This window comes from Lactuca saligna, chromosome 5, assembly GCF_052625555.1.
Source record: "Lactuca saligna cultivar CGN05327 chromosome 5, ASM5262555v1, whole genome shotgun sequence".
Lineage (NCBI taxonomy): Eukaryota > Viridiplantae > Streptophyta > Magnoliopsida > Asterales > Asteraceae > Lactuca > Lactuca saligna.
In genome coordinates this window covers 218,801,679-218,815,849 of record NC_136421.1, presented here as the reverse complement: position 1 = coordinate 218,815,849, position 14,171 = coordinate 218,801,679, and the positions used below count along the sequence as shown (strand labels likewise).

The 14,171-nt window shown below is 35.4% G+C and overlaps 2 non-coding genes across 2 annotated transcripts; both read right to left on the bottom strand.

Moving 5' to 3' along the window:
- Positions 1 to 422: 422 nt before the first annotated feature.
- On the bottom strand, positions 423 to 530 carry LOC144999432 (U6 spliceosomal RNA). Its single transcript, XR_013660900.1, has one exon. It is a non-coding gene; the product is annotated as a U6 spliceosomal RNA (small nuclear RNA).
- A 1,324-nt stretch (positions 531 to 1,854) lies between these two features.
- LOC144999425 (U6 spliceosomal RNA) lies at positions 1,855 to 1,962 on the bottom strand. The gene has a single exon (XR_013660894.1). It is a non-coding gene; the product is annotated as a U6 spliceosomal RNA (small nuclear RNA).
- Between the last annotated feature and the right edge of the window lie 12,209 nt (positions 1,963 to 14,171).

Genomic DNA, 14,171 nt, shown 5'->3' with positions numbered 1-14,171 from the left:
TTTGATAACGAATGGAAATGTAAAACCAACAACGACTTGTAGAGGACGTCTGTTATCATTTATTTTATAAAAAACAAATCCACAACATAAACTAAGAAACTAAAGTTGCAATATGAATAAAAAAATCAACACATAAACAAATACATACATACTATATACAACACATAAACGGAAGTTTATAAAGCATGAAACTTAATGATAGGAAAAGTAAAAAACTTAAAGGAGACTTTATAGAAAGAAAGATCACCCTTACTTGCCACAAATGGTTGAAGACATCAACAAGAAGATCAATCTGACCATAGAATCCACATGTTGTCTGATTCATGACTTCAGTAGATGAACTACTGAAACGTAAGAATTGCAATGGAACTCTATTAGCATTTGAAAAGGGAATTAGGGTTCCAGAGAAGACGACGAAGGTTTAAAATTTTGTTTGGACCATTTCTCGATTTGTGTGTGTCATCCTTGCGCAGGGGCCATGCTAATCTTCTATGTATCGTTCCAATTTTATCGGATGTCCCCAAAGGGACGACTATAGATGAAGAGCTTCGCCATATAGATGAGTAGCAGGTTATATGGGACGGCGCGAGTTCTAAACGAAGTAGTTTACTGTTGATGATCATATATTCTCAATGTCTTTAAAATTAGGGTTAATGACTTAGGAGGGTAATAAGGTTTCCAGTTTGTCCGTATTAGGTCACTAAGGTTTTTTTTGTGCGTATTAGACCAATATGGTTGTAATTACCGTTTAGAAATAGTCCTTTTTACCCGTTAAAACCGGTAAAAGGACTATTTCTAAATGGTAATAACAACCATATTGGTCTAATACGCACAAAAAAAACCTTAGTGACCTAATACGGATAAACTGAAAACCTTATTACCCTCCTAAGTCATTATCCCTTTGTTGAAAGCCAAAAGTTACAAAGGATAATGACTTGGTGGGTAATAAGGTTTTCAGCTTGTTCGTATTATGTCACTAAGGTTTTTTTTGTGCGTATTAGACAAATATGGTTGTTATTACCGTTTAAAAATAGTCCTTTTACCGGTTTTAACCGGTAAAAGGACTATTTCTAAACGGTAATAACATCCATATTGGTCTAATACGCACAAAAAAAAACCTTAGTGACCTAATACGGACAAACTGAAAACCTTATTACCCTCTTAAGTCATTAACCCTAATTATTTAGAAAACATGCTTACTAATCAATGTGACTAATTTATTAGACTGAAAATAGTTGCTTCCAGTTAAACATATTTCACAACCCTTCCAGAACTTCTAAGTCCAAAAACTCATATGATTGATGATCTTCATTACATAAATATGCAACATTTTATCAATAACTTCTTTTTTGTCATTTAAATGTTTACATGAACACATCCATATGTACAAAAACAAAATCTCACTTTGATACCTCCCATCAATGTCTACATTTGATAACGAATGGAAATGTAAAACCAACAGGGACTTGTAGAGGACGTCTGTTATCATTTATTTTATAAAAAGAAAAACCACAACATAAACTAAGAAACTAAAGTTGCAATATCAATAAAAAAAAATCAACACATAAACAAATACATACATACTATATACAACACATAAACGGAAGTTTATAAAGCATGAAACTTAATGATAGGAAAAGTAAAAAACTTAAAGGAGACTTTATAGAAAGAAAGATCACCCTTACTTGCCACAAATGGTTGAAGACATCAACAAGAAGATCAATCTGACCATAGAATCCACATGTTGTCTGATTCATGACTTCAATAGATGAACTACTGAAACGTAAGAATTGCAATGGAACTCTATTAGCATTTGAAAAGGGAATTAGGGTTCCAGAGAAGACGACGAAGGGTTAAAATTTTGTTTGGACCATTTCTCGATTTGTGTGTGTCATCCTTGCGCAGGGGCCATGCTAATCTTCTCTGTATCGTTCCAATTTTATCGGATGTCCCCAAAGGGACGACTATAGATGAAGAGCTTCGCCATATAGATGAGTAGCAGGTTATATGGGACGGCGCGAGTTCTAAACGAAGTAGTTTACTGTTGATGATCATATATTCTCAATGTCTTTAAAATTAGGGTTAATGACTTAGGAGGGTAATAAGGTTTCCAGTTTGTCCGTATTAGGTCACTAAGGTTTTTTTTGTGCGTATTAGACCAATATGGTTGTTATTACCGTTTAGAAATAGTCCTTTTTACCTGTTAAAACCGGTAAAAGGACTATTTCTAAATGGTAATAACAACCATATTGGTCTAATACGCACAAAAAAAACCTTAGTGACCTAATACGGACAAACTGAAAATATTATTACCCTCCTAAGTCATTATCCCTTTGTTGAAAGCCAAAAGTTACAAACTACCACACACATTTAGAGGGTGTTTGGGATAACTTTTAAAGTGACTTTTAATTTTTATTTTTTTCTAAAAGTTAAAAAGATGTTTTGTAATCCTGACTTTTCTAACTTTTTCAATAGAGTAAATGACATCTTTTTGAAAAGTCAAAGAATCCTAACTTTTCCATCTTTTACAAAAAAGACTTTTTGGTTTTTAAAAGCTAAGCCAAACACCCTCTTAACCTCATAAGCAAAAAACTTTTTAACCATATTTTATCAAATAGTTTATATAAAATATTAAAATTATATTCAATACAACATAATTTGTATTTTTATTTTTTTATTTTGGAAATGATAGGCTTAGGGGGTGTTAGTTTTAGTTTATTAATAACTTAATTTACAAGTTTATTTTTTATAAATCTATTTTATTTTTATTTTTTTGACTTATTTTTTATGAGATCGGCTTATTTTTTTTTTTAGTATAAGTCATAATAAACTCATAAGTTGGAAAATAAATCAAAAACATGATTGAAAAATAAGCTCTTAATAAAAATAAAACAAAATCCCCTTTACCTTGTATTAAGACGTTACCATAAAACAATTTTCCATATTTTGTAATAGAATATTATTTTTCTGTTTAATATTATTTTATTTTTATAAATTTCAAAAGTTTGTAAACATCGTGGGACGCTAAAAAGCTCAAATACTAAAATATCAATCTTGAGGAAAGTCCTTGAAATTTTAGCTTTATTTATTAAAGACCATGACTATATATTTTTCAACATAAAAGACAAAAAATGAAAAATGTTATAAAAAATTAGTAAAAAACCGACAAGCATTTACATATTCATGATTTTAGAAAATACTCTTCAAGAAAATCATTACAAAATCTTCAAGAAAATATATATATATATATATATATATATATATATATATATATATATATATATATATATTCCTATTCTAATAAATGAATAGTTTTTAATCTCCATTTGACATGTGTCACTCTAATACAATTTTTCATTAATATCATGTCACATGTCAAAAAAGATATATTAGGCAATACTTTAAAATTCAAATTTACTTTTTCTAATTATATGTTAAATTTGAAGTTATAATAACTTTAAAAATTTTGTATATCTCATAATTAATGATTTATTTAAAGTAATTGATAAATAATTTATGAATTTTTACTATGCAAATTTAATTTATTTTGTAATCGTGATTCTCACGGGTTATAAACTAATATATATATATATATATATATATATATATATATATATATATATATATATATATATAGAGAGAGAGAGAGAGAGAGAGAGAGAGAGAGAGAGAGACGTTCAAATATTCGAACGAAGTATTATGTGGATAAATAGACCAATAAGAATTCAAGAAAAAATAAATCATTTGTTAAATTAATAAGGATAATTTGATAATTTCATTTAAAAGAAATATAACTTCCACAAATACACTCCTGAAATTATGGTAATTTGTCTAATCTAGTTTTTACTTCTTTAAAACAGCCAACAAATCCATCTGCTCCGTAGAACTACTCAAGACCACAGAAAATCCTATGTCAGCTTGCCTCCATCCTGCTCCCATCAATCCCTCTCCGAAAATCTGTTATCTTCTATCATCACTCCTCCAACATCAGAAAACGCTTGATGACTCTAACCCTAAAACCGAGTTATCGTTCCAGCTTCCATCCGGCTTCCCATGTCCCCATTATTCACGTCATCGATCTAATCTAACCTAGTTATTCCCTTTTTAAAACACATTCTACAAGTATTTTATCCCATTCCAAAGCTCCGGTGATAAGAGGAGGGTCAAAGTTGTCACCCTTTATCGACGATTATGACATCACAACCTAGAGAATGATTTAAGGAAAGGAATGTGTAAATTGTTGAAGGAGGAATGGTTGCCTTCATTTTTTTTTCCTTTTGCATTTTGTTTCTCTATATTCAATTTCTTTTCATAAAATATACATCTGAATTTTTTTTGTATGTAAGATCGGTACCTTTCCTTCTCCGTGTATTAGGGTCTTTGTGATCCTATCTTGTTATGTGTCAACTTTATTTATTCACGGGCTTTGTCATTGCAACTGTTCTAACATTATATGTAAGTGTTTGTCTTTCCCCAATTTTATTTACCATTCTGATAGTATATTCTTGAATCTTCATTTTGTGAAATCTAACATATCAAAATGTGTATGATGTTTGTTACAGTCTTGTTAAAGGTTATTATGGATATATATTAATTCTATTTAACAAAAAACAAGAAAATAACATTATGTTGGGGATTGGCAGATATATTCATATATTCAATTGTGTAATATATTATTAATTATCTAATACTTTATTTGTGGTTGTGTTTTTATCTTTTAATTAGAGATGGAGTATTAATTTATTAACATTTAGAGTTGTTTTGTAGCTACAGAACTTGTTACCAAATCCTTAAAAGTGATAATGGAATCAGATTGTGATGAGTTATTATGTTCTTAATGGGTTCTAATAAGTTTAAGTATGTTCTTTTTTACTTGTTCTTTATGATTTATGAAATGCCTTGGATCTTGATAAATAAGATAATATGATTAGATGCAAAAATATAATGTTATGCAACATGATTTCATTTAGAGGTTCAATCATGATTTGATTTATATTCACAAGGTGTCAAAATGGTGTTCTTGGTGAAGAAAAATGTTTCATTCTTTAAGAATATTTTGCAACTATAGTTGTATTAGAATAATCTATAGAGAATGTTATATCTATAACATCCAAATTTCACGACCAAAAATTTCATTTTTATTTAAAATAAAACTTCATAATTATAAAAACATTTTAAGAAAACCATCTATCCCCAACTACAATTATTGAAAATCAGAGTATTACAATGAAAACGAAAATTTCAATGTTGTTGATTAGAGATGGCAAAAAAACCCGTATCTGATGGGTACCCGAAACCCTAACTCGAGTTTACCGGGTAAATCCCTGAGTTGACCGGGGACGGGGATGGGGATGTGTATTATCCGAATGCAAAAAGCGGGGATGGGGATGGGGATGGGGATGGTTCTATCTGTCGGGTACCCATACTCATACTCGAAACCGAGCCCAATGGCTACCCTATATATATATATATATATATATATATATATATATATATATATATATATATATATATATATATAGTACTATTTATGTTTTTATTTTAAATAATGCATAAGCAAATGTTCAGTAGACAAATTAAGGTTTGTTTAACAATCAAACGTATAGTTTTGATTTTTGAGAAGACTTTTTATGTCTTTTTTTTTCAAAAATCTGTTTAATTTGTAAACTTGAATGTTATTGTTCGTGTTTGAAGACATTGAGTGATTATAGTGCTTTATATTAATTATGTTAGTTTTTGTTTTGTTGGTTAATCTATAACTATGATTTATTTTTCATAAAATTTCAAAACTTTGTAATGGGGAAACATCTCCGATTACCCATTGGGTATCCCTGTTGCCCATTGGGATAGGGATGGGGATAGATTTTTAATCCCCGATGGGGATGGGTTCGGGTATAGGTATGGGGATGGGGAAAACGAAACCCGATATACCCGTACCCATTGTCATGCCTGATTTGATTTATGTTAACAAGGTGTCAAAATGGTGTTCGTAGTGAAGAAAAATGTTTCATTCTTTAAGAATATTTTGCAACAAGTTTATAGTTGTATTAGAATAATCTATAGAGAATGTTATATCTGTAACATCCAAATTTCACGACCAAATATTTCATTTTTACTTAAAATAAAACTTCCTAATTATAAAACCATTTTAAGAAAACCATCTATTCCCAACTACAATTATTGAAAATCAGAGTATTATAATGAAAATGAAATCCTCAATGTGGTTGATGAGTGTGTACAGTCCCTCATTCGCCTTCACATAGCCATTGATGATACCTGAACAATAAATAACTGAGTAAGCATAAAGCTTAGTATTTTCCCTCAAAATACCTCATACGATAAACATACAAGCATGCATAACGACCCACAACTTCCCGATTGGAATGCCCAGGACCAATCACTCCTCAGACTGGAATGCCAACTTGCAACGGGTCCAATCAACCATGGGCAGGAATACCCAGGGTTTGTTGACCTGTCGCCCCAACCCAACCGCTCTTCACGAGCCTCCGTGCCTACGACTTATAGTCAGCCTACACCGGGTATCTTGACCTACATCACAAAGTAACCTCTTAAACCCACTACTACCATATGTCAACATATGAACAATCAAGGATCAAGTAGGCACATAATACATGCAAACATCAATCATACAACTCGCTATCGCCTACTAGTCCTCATACATCACATTGTCTCGCTATCAGCTAACCTCCATGAAATGTGTAACCATAAGTAATAAGTGGTGAGATAGTCACCCAAACAAATGATCCTACTCTACAACCAAAACCAAACAATGAACATGTAAGAAAGCCTAGATCAAGAATTCTCAAGCTATCCTACATAACTACATACAATCCCTAAGGCACTCCACTAGATGATAACCAAAAAGTACATAAAGACACATAGATCTAACAGATCATTACAACATAGCAACATACTATATACGAGGATACATATCTAACAGATCACTACAACATAGCAACATCCTATATACCATGATACAGATCTAACAGATCACTACAACATAACGACATCGTATATACCACAATACAGATTTAACAGATCACTACAACATAGCAACATCCTGTATACCAAGATACAAATCTAACAGACCACTACATCATAGGAACATATCAAGTACCAACAATCGAAGGAATGCATGATCGTATATACTCATGGGTGAGATAAACACCCGGATAGGTGATCCTACTCTAGAGCCACAACCAAGCAAGGAAAATGCAAGAAATCTAGATCAAGAGTCCTCAGTCTATCCTACATTACAATATATAGTCCTTATGGCATCCTTTTTACTAAAAGATAATGAAAACTAGTGGGTCGGCATTGGTGCCTTCGACCCACAAGTACAATGAGGCAAAACTCACTTGAATTGAAGAACTCTGAAACCTTGTGATACGACCCCTTTTCAGCACTGCTTGCACCCCACGAATCCACTAATCACCAAAACCAAGTAAAATCTTAATCAACAGCCCAAAACCCTCAAGTTTACCCTAAAGTCAAACAAAGCAGTCGTAAATTTTGACTTCGCCAGCCTTGGCTACCCTCACAATGTCGTGGCCACTGGAAAATCACCAATTTCTCAATAAGAGCATAATCCTTTCAGATCTAAGCTCATACTTCCATATCTATTTCTCCATACTGACTTTAAGTCCTAAGTGTGACCAAAACTCAAACATGAGGCTAAGAACACTCAAGCTAATACCTTTTTCTCACTAGCTCACAAGTTCATGACCAGACAAGCACCACATCAAACTCTGGAGTTCCTCAAACTCCAAGAGCACTCAATAATAGGACCAAATCATCCAAAAATGGATTAAAACATCAAACAAGAAACACAAAGGTAAAGATATGAGCTTTATACCTTCAATAAATCAGAAATCTGAAGAAGATCTTGGATCCAAGCTTGATCCTTGCTTCCTTGCACCAAAATGAACTACCTTTTCTTCAAGTTTTACCAAATGAAGCAAACAACCTCAAGATATAGCCACCAAGATCATTTCCATGGAGGAGAGGCTAGGGTTTCGAAATGAAGGGATGGAGGCTGAAGAAGATGACCTAAAATGGGGGTTAAGATGCTTAAATATGGATGAAATCTTGAAAATATGTGGGCTTAGGCCTGAACATGCACCACGTTGTGGTGGCCCTCGAAAAAATGTGTTTGATAAGTATCACGCTACGTCATGGGCATCCAAGCCCCGCATCGTGGCTGAGGGTCTGCTCTAAAAATCCTTATTTGATTCCTTAAGTCTTGGCCCACCTTCTTTGGAAAACGGGATGTTACAATTTCCCCCACATAAATTAGATTTCATCTTCGAAATCAGTTCCTGGAGTCTCCTCTCAAACCCCTCTAAACCCCTTGTGGGTTCTTCAAACCCGACTCCCTTGCCACAAGGTGATATAATTCGCATACTGGCAACTACAAACATCGACAAGACATGTTCCATGTCAATGCTAATGGATAAATTCAAAGAGAGACCCTTGTTGAGTATTTGAGATATTGAAATTGATTTGGCATGTTTGGTTATTTAGGAAAGCCATTTTAGGGATTTATATTCTCGGTAAATATTTTTTGTTCCCTATAAATAATCATTAGGTTTGCTTTTGATGTAATAAGCTTTTTCCTTATTAGGGTTTTCTCCGTATGTTCATTCAAAATCAATATATACAAAACCTTTTACAGATTACTTGTATATGATGGTGATTGATTCATGATTGTTCTTCAGATTCAACATTCATCATCTTGGATTTATTTTTAACAAGTGGTATCAGAGTGGGTTCTTGTAGATGTCAGCGATTATTGCAAGAATCCATCTTGTTTATGGCGATATTTTATCATGAATCTCACTTTGTTCTTCAAGTTTTGTAAGTTTTCTGAAAAAAAAAATGAAATATCTTGTTTTATTGCAAAAAGCTGGTGAAAATTTAGTCAAAGATATGAAATCTTGTTGAAGAAATCAATTTTTATTGGTTTTTAATGGTTGGAAATGATAAAAAACTAAAAAAGTTGGAAAAGTGGTAGAAAATTACATTTTCCGCAAAAAGGAGTGAAATTCCGACATGTTGCAGTGAACAGTGGATGCAAGTAGTCAAATGTACTTTACTGGGGTCATATTCAGAATTTATTGAAACTCTGGTCAAAACTTGTTAATTTCGAAATTTAGGTGACATAGCAACCAAAATCAAGACTCGGAATCGGAGTTCATCTTCAAAATTGGTATTTGATGCAAGTTCCGAACAATTCCGAGCATTCAGAACGATTTGGACTCGGAACTCAGTGGCACAATCGGCATCAGAAGTCACAACATTTGGACTCGGTGTTTCAATCAGAAATCGCATTTGGAGTTCAAAGCCTCAAAATTGAAATCAGACTCATCGGATTCGGAAGTTCAAAGATGTTCGGAATCAGAACTCAGGTCTCACAATTGGAACTATTTTTAGTTTCCTAATTGGACCTATTTGGTGTTCGGAATTCAGTGGCAAAATCAGAAATCGGTTTCTGAAAATTGATCGGAAGTTAAATCCAGAAATCACATACGGAAGTAAATGATGATTCGGAGTTGTTGATTTAAACGAAGGAATTAGTTTCACTATTTGAGGCCAGCTATCAAAACTGATTTTGACTTTTGGAAGTCAACTAAATCGCGTGTTCTTCAGTTTAAACGTCGACCAATTATATTTTCAACTTCAGTCCCTTGACGTTCAGAACTTCACAGTTTCAACCTCATTTCCAAAAATTTCTTTACAAATTCTTGGATTTTACCATTTTTATCCCTTCTTACCAAAATATTTTCACTTCTTATCCTTTTCTTTGGGCTTATTCTTTTTAATCCCTTCAAAATAATTGCTTCATATTATATTCTTTTTGCCTAAATTTAATAATCGAAAAATACAAAATTAATTTTTGTTATTTTTCTGGTTTGAATTTTTGATAATTGTAAATATTCTGAAAGGATTTATTTCATCAAATCTGATGGATTTCAGAGATTTATTTTGGCAAATTCACTCCTTATCACAGAGTAGGTTATACGCAGACTTACTCTATGAGACATCGAAGATTGTTGATGATTCTTCTTAACTTTTTGGATTCTCTCCATGGTATTTGTTGAATATTCAAGGGGGAGTAATGATTATTTAAGGGGGAGTTTGTGTTTGGAAGATGATATGTTTCTCTCGCTTTGAAGACCCCGTGTACTGATGAGTCTCACAAATTACGGGGAGAAATGCCAAGAAGATTGAAAATTGTGATCTTCATCAGTTTCAACATCTAGGGGGAGATTGTTAAGCATTTGAGATATTGAAACTGATTTGGCATGGTTAGTTATTTAGGTAACCCTTTTTAGTGTTTTTTTATTTTTTATAAATATTTTTTGTTCCCTATAAATAATCATTAGGTTATCTTTTGATGTAAGCTTTTTCCTGATTAGGGTTTTCTTAGTACGTTCATCTCAAAATCAATATACACAAAACCTTTGACATATTACTTTCATATGACGGTGATTGATTCATGATTTTTCTTCAGATTTCGCATTCGTCATCTCGGAATTATTTTTAACAAACCTAGCAGTCTAAATCACAATCCCTACGACATTCCTTAATATTCCGACACCTCTGCAGATTTAACGAGAAACAAACGACCTGACGGAAAACCATTCCACGAATGAAAAATTCCCTTCCTAACCCATGACCTGCAGATCCCAAAATCATGCACAACCCCAAGCAACCGAGATGTCTAAAAATCCGCATATTTGATCAGTACCAGATCTACTAGGCCATCTGTTGTTGTACTAGTGGGTCGGCATTGGTGCCTTAGACCCACCTCTATTGGAAGGTAACTCGCCTCACACTGCTGAAATCCCGTAGACATAACCCCCAGCTGCTGAATGATAGATTCCCGAACTGTCAATACCAAAAGATCACTTAATTAATAATTGGGTTCCAACACATAACCATTAATACATACTTGGGGGTAAATACTACTTTACCCCTAACTTAGCTTTATTCAAGCCCAAGGCCTAATCCAAAGGCCCAAAAATCAATTATGAGTCAAAGCCCAACATATGGCCTAATTTTCTAAACTCGGACCAAACCTTTACATGGTCTTACCATTAGGCCCAACCATTTAGTCCAATCCAGCATTCAACATTCTAATGGCCCAATATCACATAATCATAAAGGCCCAAACTATGGCCCATTTATGGCCTAATTTTCCAAATTAGGCGAAAATTCCTCATATGGGCCTTACCTCAAAGCCCAATGATTATTCTAGTCCATTTGCTTGATTTTGGATGGCCCATTAGTAACTCAATCATCAAGGCCCGATAGAAGGGCCCAACAATAAACCCAAGTGAAATTAGGGTTTCTCATAAAATGACGATTAGAGTTAAGTGTTTCTCACTTAACCCATTAAGGACTTAATCTGTTATGTCCATCGTTCTTCTAAATAAATCATATGGTGTGATTGGGCTTAATACACAATTCTATTTAAATGGCCCAAAATGTGGGTCCCCATAATTCCAAACACGTGGAGTTTTCTAAACCCTAATTAAGGTTTCCAACCCTATCTTAGCCCAATAGGCCCCATAGCTAGCTCTTTTGATCAATTAAGGTTAATTAGGCCCCTTAGGGTTTCACTAGGCCTATTAGGGTTTATTAGGCCCATCACTGCTTTAGTCCCTGTTTCGAAACATCCAAATGAGTCACAAACAAAACAAGGCACATTGCCACCCGTCGTGGCGGCCAGTGGCGGCAGCCACCACCCTACGGTGGTGATTTTAGTTTTCTTTTCATTAATCCACTTTCTAATTACATTTTACAAGCGTTTAATCCCAAAATAAACACACACTAAACAAAATAAACACACACACATGTAGTCACCTTATGGTGGCCTGTGGTGGTAGATGGTGGCAGCCACCACCTCACGGTGGTGGTGGTTCTCTTCGGATCTCCGACCAAGATACACTCCTACAAAATTATACCATCACACACACACACACACACCCCAAAATAATCACACATACATAAAATCATAATACGGATAACCATCGCCGGAAACGCACCAGTCTCGGCCACCCCCACGGTGGCGTGAAGCAATCGAAGTGACAAGCAGCGACACAATACTCATCGAAACCATATGAGCGTCGCAGCACCGGACATAAATTGAGAAGGACAAGAAGAATACCGTAGGGAGGTGATCGTATGACATCCGAACAACAGCAACGACCAGGCTATCTCGAACCTCCACTGCCCGTGACTGGACATCGACTTCGTAGCTCACACTTCACCGTTCACATCGCAAAACCCGGACTCGGTGGTCCCTATCGTTCATGATGTCGATGACAGCAATGAACCTTTGACGAAGCAGCAGCATCTGGAGGCTGTCTCCCGCCCCTAGTCAACCTCCGATGTTGACGGTGACGAGGGCTACCCGATGATGCTAGGCGGCCGAAAAAACGAACGAAGTAGATGACGGTGGCGCCGGATCGGAGATGAAGAAGGAGGTGAATGGTGGCGGCTGGAGGGAGGTGTGGTGACGGCAGCAACATAAGGGGGTTTAGGGTTAGGGTTTAACCGTTAATGAGGTTATATACTCAGTTATGAGCATCTATCCCATAATTACATTAACTGCCCCTCCATCCTAATTCCTTTCAATTTAAGTCACTAATTAACCCTTTAAACCCCATCTTCTAAAATCCTTACAAATAAGGTCTGGAATCTACCAACCAACCCTAAGCTTCTAAAATCTCTTCAATTGAGTCCCAATAATTAACCAATTAGTCCTTGTCTTCATAAATATTTACGAAACTACCACCACAACTGTGAGATGTTGGTTCTGGGAGCCAAATGTTATAAATTGGATTATCCGGGATTTATTTTGTAAAGATTTTTAGAAGTCGGGGGTTAAAATGTAAGTTTTGGGTTAGCTTCGTAAGTATTTATGAAGACAGGGACTAATTGGTGAATTATTGTGACTCAATTGAAGACATTTTGTAAGCTTAGGGGTTGGTTGGTAAATTTCGGTCCTTATTTGTAAGGATTTTAGAAGATGGGGTTGAAAGGGTAAATTAGTGACTTAAATTGAAAGGAATTAGGATGGAGGGGCAGTTAATGTAATTATGGGATAGATGCTCATAACCGGGTATATAACCTCATTATCGGTCAAACCCTAACCCTAAACACCCCTTAAATTGCAACCGTCACCCCACCTCCCTCCACCCTCCACCATTCACCTCCTTATTTATCTCCGATCTGGCGCCGCCATCATCTACTTCATTCATTTTTTCGGCCGCCTAGCATTATCGGGTAGCCCTCATCGCCGTCAACATCGGAGGTTGACTAGGGGCGGAAGACAGCCTCCAGACTCTGTTGTTTCATCGAAGTTTCATTGCTGTCGGCGACATCATGAACGACAAGGACCACCGAGACCGGGTTTTGCACTGTGAACGGCGATGTGTGAGCTGCCAAGTCGATGTCCAATCACGAGCAGTGGAGGTTTGAGATAGCTTGGTCGTTGCTGCTGTTCGGATGTTAGACGACCACCTCCCTACGATATTCTTCTTGTCCTTCTCTGTTTATGTCCGGTGCTGAGACGCTCATGTGGTACCGTGAGGTGGTGGCTGCCACCATCTACCACCACAGGCCATCATAAGGTGACTACGTGTGTGTGTTTATTTTGTTTAGTGTGTGTTTATTTTGGGATTAAAGCCTTGTAAAATGTAATTAGAAAGTGGATTAATGAAAATAAAACTAAAACCACCACCATAGGGTGGTGGCTACCGCCTCCTGCCACTACCGCCCCCCGCGTCGGGTAGCGGTGTGCCTTGTTTGGTTTGTGACTCGTTTGGATGTTTGGACAAATGGACTAAAGCCTTGATGGGCCTAATAAAACCTAATGGGCCTAGTGAAAACCTAAGGGGCCTAATGAACCTTAATTGATCAAAAGACCTAGCTATTCGGCCTATTGGGCTAAGATGGGGTTGGAAACCCTAATTAGGGTTTAGAAAACCCCATGGGCTTGGACTTATCAGGACCCACATTTTGGGCCATTTGAATAGAATTGTGTATTAAGCCCAATCACACCGTATGATTTATTTAGAAGAATGATGGACATAACTGATTAATTCCTTAATGCATTAAGTGAGAAACACTTAAGCCTAATC